This window comes from Octodon degus, unplaced genomic scaffold (assembly GCF_000260255.1).
Source record: "Octodon degus isolate 3935 unplaced genomic scaffold, OctDeg1.0 scaffold00006, whole genome shotgun sequence".
Classification (NCBI taxonomy): Eukaryota; Metazoa; Chordata; class Mammalia; order Rodentia; family Octodontidae; genus Octodon; species Octodon degus.
This window is the reverse complement of record NW_004524582.1, coordinates 25725687-25733841: the sequence shown is the minus strand read 5'-3', so window position 1 is coordinate 25733841 and position 8155 is coordinate 25725687.

The following is an 8155-nucleotide window of genomic DNA, read 5'->3' as shown; positions in this document are numbered from 1 at the left end:
ACTTTTCAATGAAGGATACATGAAGAGCTTTGCAGAAGAGGCTTTCTGCTTCTGCTGGCTGCATAGGTCACTAGGACAGGTGTGGGGACATCCCCAGCACACCCACAGTGCCTGGCTCAGTGATCCTGGTGTCCCAACAAGGTCATTACATGGTCCTGAGCTGACATCCTCAGGGGCACTCTACTCTCTAATGTAAAAAATCCATCACTTTTCTGATAACATAAAGATTTTCTATAATTTAGATTAGGAGTGAGAGCATGTGTTTAATCCATGTAGAACTGGTACAGAGGTTGAAGAGTTAGTTATTGTTCTATATAGAGGCCGCTTACCCAAACATTACTGATGAAGCAAAAGCCAAAGTCTTTCTTTTCCTTACTGATACCTAAAGTCACTTTTGGCAGATCCTGAACTCCCGCAGTGCTTGGGGTCAGTGTCCAGAGGCTCATTCTCTCCGTGTGGATCTGTCACTTTGAGAGTACTGTGCTACTCTGAATGAAACAGCTATAATCATCTTGGTGTTTGGCAAGGCAAATCTACTCCCTGGTGCCCCTTTCTTCTAGAATTAATGTTGTTAATTCTGAATAAAGCGAGAATGTGTTATTATGATGTCTAGTATTGTGTCAATATTCTGCACTAAATTCTCACACTGTGAGTAGATCGGTTGTAGATCCTGCGCCCAGGCCAAAGGCAAAGCAGGCAAGTCTGTGTGCTCACTCACCCCACATGGACTTGATGCCTGTGGAGGGAATGCACTTCCTACAGAGTAGGAAGTGCATACTAGGATTATGCATATCTGTAGGTCCCAGTAGCTGGCCCTCATCAAAAAGGGCCAGCCAGATAGCTCAGCAGATGAAAGCACCTGCAAGCAGGTGCAGGGGCTGGGCGTGCAATCACGGGCCTGCTGTGCTGGCCCCGTCCGCAGGGCACCCCAAGAGGTCAACTGAGACTGGGCATGGTGGCGTGCGCCTGCAACCCAGCTCTTGAGAGGCTGTAAACAGGCGGATCACTGCGAGTCCGATCTAGAAGTGAGACCCTGAACACCCTGCAGACCCTTCCCTAAAATAGAAAAGAAAAAAAGAGAAGAATGTGCCATTAGAGAAGCAAAACAACCTGCTTCTAAAACTCCTGTGTCATTTCCTCCTGTTAACTTTTCTTCTTGTACTTCAAAACACTTATTTGATGTTAATTTACTTGATTAGAGTTATTAGAGTGGGATCCAAGAAATTTCCCAATGCTACTGTTAGTATTTACCCAGTTTTTACTGTTGTACAGACATGTAAAATCCTTTACATTTATTCATGCATTTGGTCATGCAGACACGGTTTAGGTTGCAGGTCAACCATGCACACTGCAGTAGCCCTCTGGTTTTTCCAATATTGAACTGCTTCCATGACAAAGAGTAAAATAGCTACTTCCCAAGTGTCTCATCTTAGATACGTTCAATTAACTGCATCAGGACTGTCACCAATATTTTTACTGCAGTGTCTGTGTGTCTGCTATGTGTCATTAATTTTTCAAATATTATCAATAGAGTATTGCTTGCATTTATCAACGAGCACTTTGAAGCTTAGAAAGTGATATAGAATGTCATATAGCTTCTGTGTAACACACAGTTCAGTCCAGCTCCATAGAAAGATTCTGCAGGAACATAAGTTAGCAATAGCTGCTCAGCAGATTAAACTCCCTACTTAGGCAGATGTCGAGACTGGGTTCGATCCCCGCCATACCATGCCAACCCTCGTGCTGAGCTGACAATTGAGGCTGGGCACGATGGTGCGCACCTGTAATCCCAGCACTGGGGAGGCTGAAAACAGGAGGATCTCTATGAATCCAATCTTTGTAGTGAGACCCTGTAGACTCTGTACTACACACATAAAAAAATAAAAAGTAAAAAATAAAGATAACAATGTCTTTTGAGCTCCATCCCTCCACCACTTTATGCTCAACATTGAGAGACACCTTAGATTTTTATTTCTCCATTTTTTACTGTGCTTGAGTGCAAATGTAAAAATATAATAGACAATCAAATTATTTATAAATTCATCAGCTTTCATAGCCATCATCTCACTGATGTTTTAGACTCAGAAATCGTTTGCCCAACCAAGAAAAAACAGGAATCATCAGTTACATGTCAAAATTCCTTTATGTTTTCATAATTTGCTCCTTCACAGAAATCTGTCAGCTTCAAACTTCAAACATGAAAATATGGATTTGAGGAAACCAAAATTTTCTCAGCACCTAAGGGCACCACTGTTTTAACGCTAGGCGTTTGCTAAGCAAAAGGAACTGGAAATGCTGAAAGGCACTTGAAACCATTCTTCCCCGCTATATTTACTTCATTCTGTGAAGGTTTAATAAACGTTTCTGATAATTCAATGACCACAACCAGGCAAGTTTTACTGGCTGCATTCATACAAGTGAAATGCAAGATAATAGGAACCTCATTTCACAAATAGAAGTACTATCCTATATTAAATATTTTACATTTAATTAAAGTTATGTTTATGGGAACAACCTGGACAATTATTGCAATGCTAAGCATAAAACTTGAAAATAATGTTACCATATATAATATAAATAAATATATATATATATATACATAATATACATATGTATATATTCTCTTTAGTGAACATTTTTCCTCTCAAATTATTTAATCTATTTATAACACAATAATAACAAAATTATTATTAAATATTAACCAATATTCAATTACAAGGCCTGGCCAAATAGCTCAAAGGATTAAAGCATCTGCAAGCAGGTGCAGGGGCCAGGGGTTCAATCCTCGGGCCAGCTGGGCTGGCCTAGCCCCCGGGGCGCCCTGAGATGGCGACTGATACTGTGCATGGTGGGCGCGCCTGTAATCCCAGCACTTGGGAGGCTGTAAACAGGGGAATGACTATGAGTGTGATCTAGTAGTGAGACCCTGAACACCCTGTAGACCCTTCCCTAAAGCACAGAAAAAAAGAAAAATCAGTTTCATTTGTGTCCCAGCATCTTTTTCCTTTGTAAATAATTCTTTTTTAATTTAGATAAATTTAATCCTGTTACATCCTGAAATGGAATTCCTACTATGATTCCCACTATATAGGTGTATAAGGAGTTAATTTATAGTGAAAAAAACATAAAAATATATTTTGAGAAAATTGATCTTAGCAAAAGCATGACTTGTAGCAGTTCTAGTCCATATTCAGTTAACTCCTAATACTCTGGTAAATCTTTGTAATTAATAAAGTTTTTCCATTAAACCCTAAGTGTATGAAGTTTATTATGGAGGCTTTAATGAAAGACCCTGTGGACGGAAGATTTCCAGGAAGTAAGAGTCATTCATGGCAGAGCCAGCTGGCCGAGGGTGAGTACAACTGGGAAGACTGACATGACAGTAATCAGATAAACACACGTTTAATCGCTATTATTAAAAGAACATTATAATACTGGCCATTGGGAGCCAATGCTAACTGCTTGAAAGGATGAACATTAGGCCCAGGAAGCAACTGAACTTGCATCTTAATTGCATTAGGAAACTTATCTGGGCCTGTGGGAAGCTCTGGAGCTAAGAAGGCTTTGAGCTTTGCCCATCGAGGGGATGAGCTTAGAGTCTGTGTAGCTTTGCTGCGGAGAGCCCTGAGGTCGGAGTGTGGCTGAGGGACTGGACACAACCCCTGGCCCCCAGCGAGCTCCAGGGCAGCCAGCCCACCTGGGGTTTGGGGAGGGACAGGTGGGGGTCCTCACTATAGAGAATCCACAGACAAGAGTTATCAATAACGTTCCTTGTTTTTCACTATAATAGCTAAATCTAAGGAGTTTTTCTTTTCCTTGAAAGAATATGAGTCTCTGGGTCTCCATGGTTACCACCCATTATGAGAGGAAACAGTGAAGAACTGTTTTAAAATTCTGAGAAGAGATTTCAAAATGACAATTATGTTCTCTGTCAAACCATCTATCAAGAATAAAGGCAAAGTAAAGAAATTCTTAGGTCTTTGAATTTTTATTAAAGAAAAATCATGTCTTACAGACTTCAGGAAAGTAACTCAGGAAGAAAATCTCAGCAACAGGAGAGTGACCCCAGAAAGAAGTTACATAAGCAAGGAAACTGAGCATTCAACAAAGGAAATCACTGAAAAAAAATTCCCTGTAAACAAGTATGCTAGGAATAAAGAGTCAAACCTGGGATAGCAAGATGTGTTCCCTGTCCCACTATTAAGGAACAATGAAGGAATGAAAATTCTGTTCCTGTGTTGGATCCTTTCAAATAAATTCCATATATTCATTATATATTTGTGGAAAGGATAAAGATGAATAAAAAGAAGACTAAAAACAGAACTTGTAAATTGACTTTTCACTACAGAACAAAGGTTACTTTCGAAGACTAGTCATTTGATGTACATTATATACATATATATGTATATATGTTATATGTATATATTTGCATATATCCCTAAGAAGTACTTAAGAGATAATTGATACAAACCACTCTATGTAGACAAAGTTGGCAAACTCTAGACAGAGATTAATAAAGAGAGAGGGCCAAAGATGTGTATTTCATCTTCAAAAGTTAAGGGACAATATCTCAAAGTTCAACCAGAAAGAAAAAGAAAGCCAAAACATACATACATAATTTAGAAATTCCAGAAAGAATGGCTGTAGCTCCTAGCTGCCTTTGGAGAATGAGAGTTGAGAGTAAAGGGTTTTTTATGTCTGTAGTGCTACTTGATTTTTGCAAGCAAGGTGCAGGTTTAAATTTGGTGAGACTAAGATTAGAAAAAAACAGCACAAAAGGAGAAGTTCTGAAGGCCCTGCACAGCAACTCCATGGTGTGCCTTAGTACGTAAAGTGCTGGGCTCTGTTCTCAGATAATGTACTTGTGGTTTGACAGCTCTGTCTCCTTATACCTGGGAGCCCCCTGGTATAGGGGGACACACGGCCACCTCATCCTCCCCTTGTACCTCTCTTCTGTGGGGTTTTGCATCATGTTCTATTTAGTGATGCTCATCACTGTGCAGTGTCCTTCAGCTCTTCTCAATGGCAACCTCCTCCTCATTTCTCAAGATGCTGCTGAGAAGCACCCTTCTCACAGGGGAATTAATTATCCCCTGACTGAAGCCTCCCATCACATAGAGCCTGCAGTTTTACTTTGGCACTCCCACCCTCCGGCATCCATTACTTATTTACCTGTTTGCCTCTCCTGATGGACAGTGAGCCATTCTTGGGCAGGGACATGTTTTATTCATGCATATGACCTTGCTATCCGTCACCCAATTAGGCATGTACTAAGGCTCAATTCATATCTGCCTAATTAATTAGTTGGTGCGCTGCTGCATATCAGAGAAGGTAGAGCAGTATCATTAGCTTCCTTTGGCAGGAGGACACTGAGTCTCCCTGGACTGAACACCTTGCCTGTGGTCACAGGGTGAGAAGCTGGGAGGTATGTTTGGACTGCAGCAAAGTCCATTTCCGATGCACATATAATTACAGTGGCATTACTTATCCCAAAGATAGTCATGATCTTCCCCAGTCACCTTAGTACCACACCAGGCACACAGTCAGGCTTCAACTGGACAAAGGAATGAACCCTGTGTGGCCTTGGACTATTCTTGTTGGGTAAGTAGCACCTGCCCCATTTCAGGCTGGGCCTAGGGAACCTAGAGGTAGTGATTCCCACTTTCCTGTGGGGAACTGAGGTTAGGACAAGATCTGGCCGCTTTCATAGATCTTGGAACTCAGACTAAAAAGTGAAAGATAATGGAATTAATTTTTCCAGAATTTTATTGAAAGACAAATAACAATGAGACAGTTTCAAATAAATTGGTAGGACAGTTACAATACTTAACACATTGCATACTCTCTTCCTAGTGGTTCTTTGCTGTACAAGATGCGGACAAGATATCCTATTTACAAACACTATTACAAAAATGCCTCTATTCAATAAGAGAATGTAACTATATATCTATTCTAACAATTTTGAATAAACAGATACAAAATGCACATTCATTAGTATCCCTTTTTTGTTTAGTTCTGTCATTTGAATATTATAGGTGTGTTAACTCAGCAAAATATTCTATTTATTTATTTATTTTGCGGAACCAGGGATTGAACTCAGGCCCTTGCGCTTGCCAGGCAAGTGCTTATTCTACTGAGCCATCTCCCCAGCCCTCAGCAAAATATTCTAAAAGAGTCCAGTAGTTCATAATAGCATTGGGTCTTCTGTTTGACTGGCAATGTCAGAAATTGTTGACCTGAGTCCCCTACAGCTCAACATAACAACATGGCTTTACTTCTTATATTTTGTTTTTATACCTTTCTGCTGGATGGTTAAGACCAAGATAAAGCATGACCTATGCAACAAGAATTATGGATTTTGGATCTAGTAAGGTCAGACAAATCCCCTCAGGATTTATCCTGAGATCCTGTACCTCAGATTGTAGAACCTTTATCAGTGACAGCCATGTGGATGAGTGTCGGCCATTGCCTGGACAATGTGCTCCCTGTGAAAGCCTGAGAGAATGTTTTCTCTCCATGTGACTCTCCTTAGGCACACTTTACATCATTGATCACTTTCCTCTTTGGGCCCATAATTTCCTTGATCAGAAAATTTGGGACACTACTGAGTTACATGATGTTACAGTACAAGCTCTCATATGTCCTGAGTCTCAATTGACCTTGAAAGACTAGGGCCAAATGTTGGCTTTCCTTGCAGCCCTCCTTTTTTTCTAATTTTGCTCTGCAAATTTAGGTTGTTAACTCTCCAGAAGAGAAGCTTATTGTTATTATTGTACAACCTAGGCTGCTAACCTTAACCTCACTATCTGTCTGAATATCAAACATCTTAGGCATAACAGGGAGCAGGTATTTTTCATCAAGTATTGATATGTTGAACTTTAACACCCTACAGAATATGATTAAAAAACATTTAAAAATTGAAATACATTTTAAAAATAGGCTTAAATGATTATATAATTCTTATGTATAAACATAAGTCCAGAAATCTAACCATACACAACCTTGTAACAAGACAGTCCTGCAAAATTCCTTTTCCTGTCTCTTGCCTTCATTCACCACGCCCTTCTTTTTGAACAATCATCTACCTGAGTGACAGCATGGCAGCAATGGCACATCATGACAGGCAACCCATATTCAGAAGACCAGAATGACAGGCACTCTAAGAATGAACCTACTATTATAAATTGCCATCTTCGGTGCAGCTGCTTAGATCACAGGTGTCTGTATATATAGTTAGTCAGGGTGAGAATCATTCCAATTTACTGCTACATTCAAAAATCTTCTGAAGATTCTCAAGATCATTGCCTTACCCATCTTCTACATATAACTGTATGGCTTGCCCCTGTCATGGTTGCTAGCTCCTTTCCTTGCTCTCTTTTCATTGTCTAGTCCTCAAGTTCTTGCTTTCCTTTTAGTTGTATTATACCTTTCTATTTGTATTTCTTCTTTTGAGTTCTTATACTAGGGAAACTATATGATATTTACACATGTGTGTCCGGTGTATTTCACTTATAAGTATATCTTCAGGTGGCATCCACTTCAACATAAAGGCTTCAAGTTTATCATTCCTTATAGCTGAGTAATACTCCATCGTATAAAAATACCACATCTTTTTCATCCATTCCTCAGGTGATGGAAATCTTGGTTGTTACCAAGATTTGGCTATCACAAGCTGTGCTGCGATAACATATATATCACTATGATATGATGTTTTCAAATCCCCCGGGAAAATTCTCAGTAGAGGAATACCTGGATTAAATGGGATTTCCAATCCAAGTTTTCTAAGGAGTCTCCACACTGATTTCCATAATAGTTTCCCCAGTCTACATTCCCACCAATAGTGGAGAACTGTTCCTTTTTCCCCACAGCCTCTCCAACATTTGTTGTTAGGTGATTTCTTTATGATAGCCATTCTTTTTGGGGTGAGATGGTATATCAATGTTGTTTTAATTTGCATTTCATTGATGGCTAGTGATGTGGAACATTTTTCATATATTTTTTCACTTCTTTAATTTCATCCTCTGAGAAGTATGTGTCCATCTTGGATGCCCATTTCTGGACTGGGTTTTTAAATTTTAGAGCCCTAGTGTTTTTAGTTCTTCATGAATTCCAGAGAGCAGATCTTTGTCTGAATAGTTATTTGTCATGATTTTTT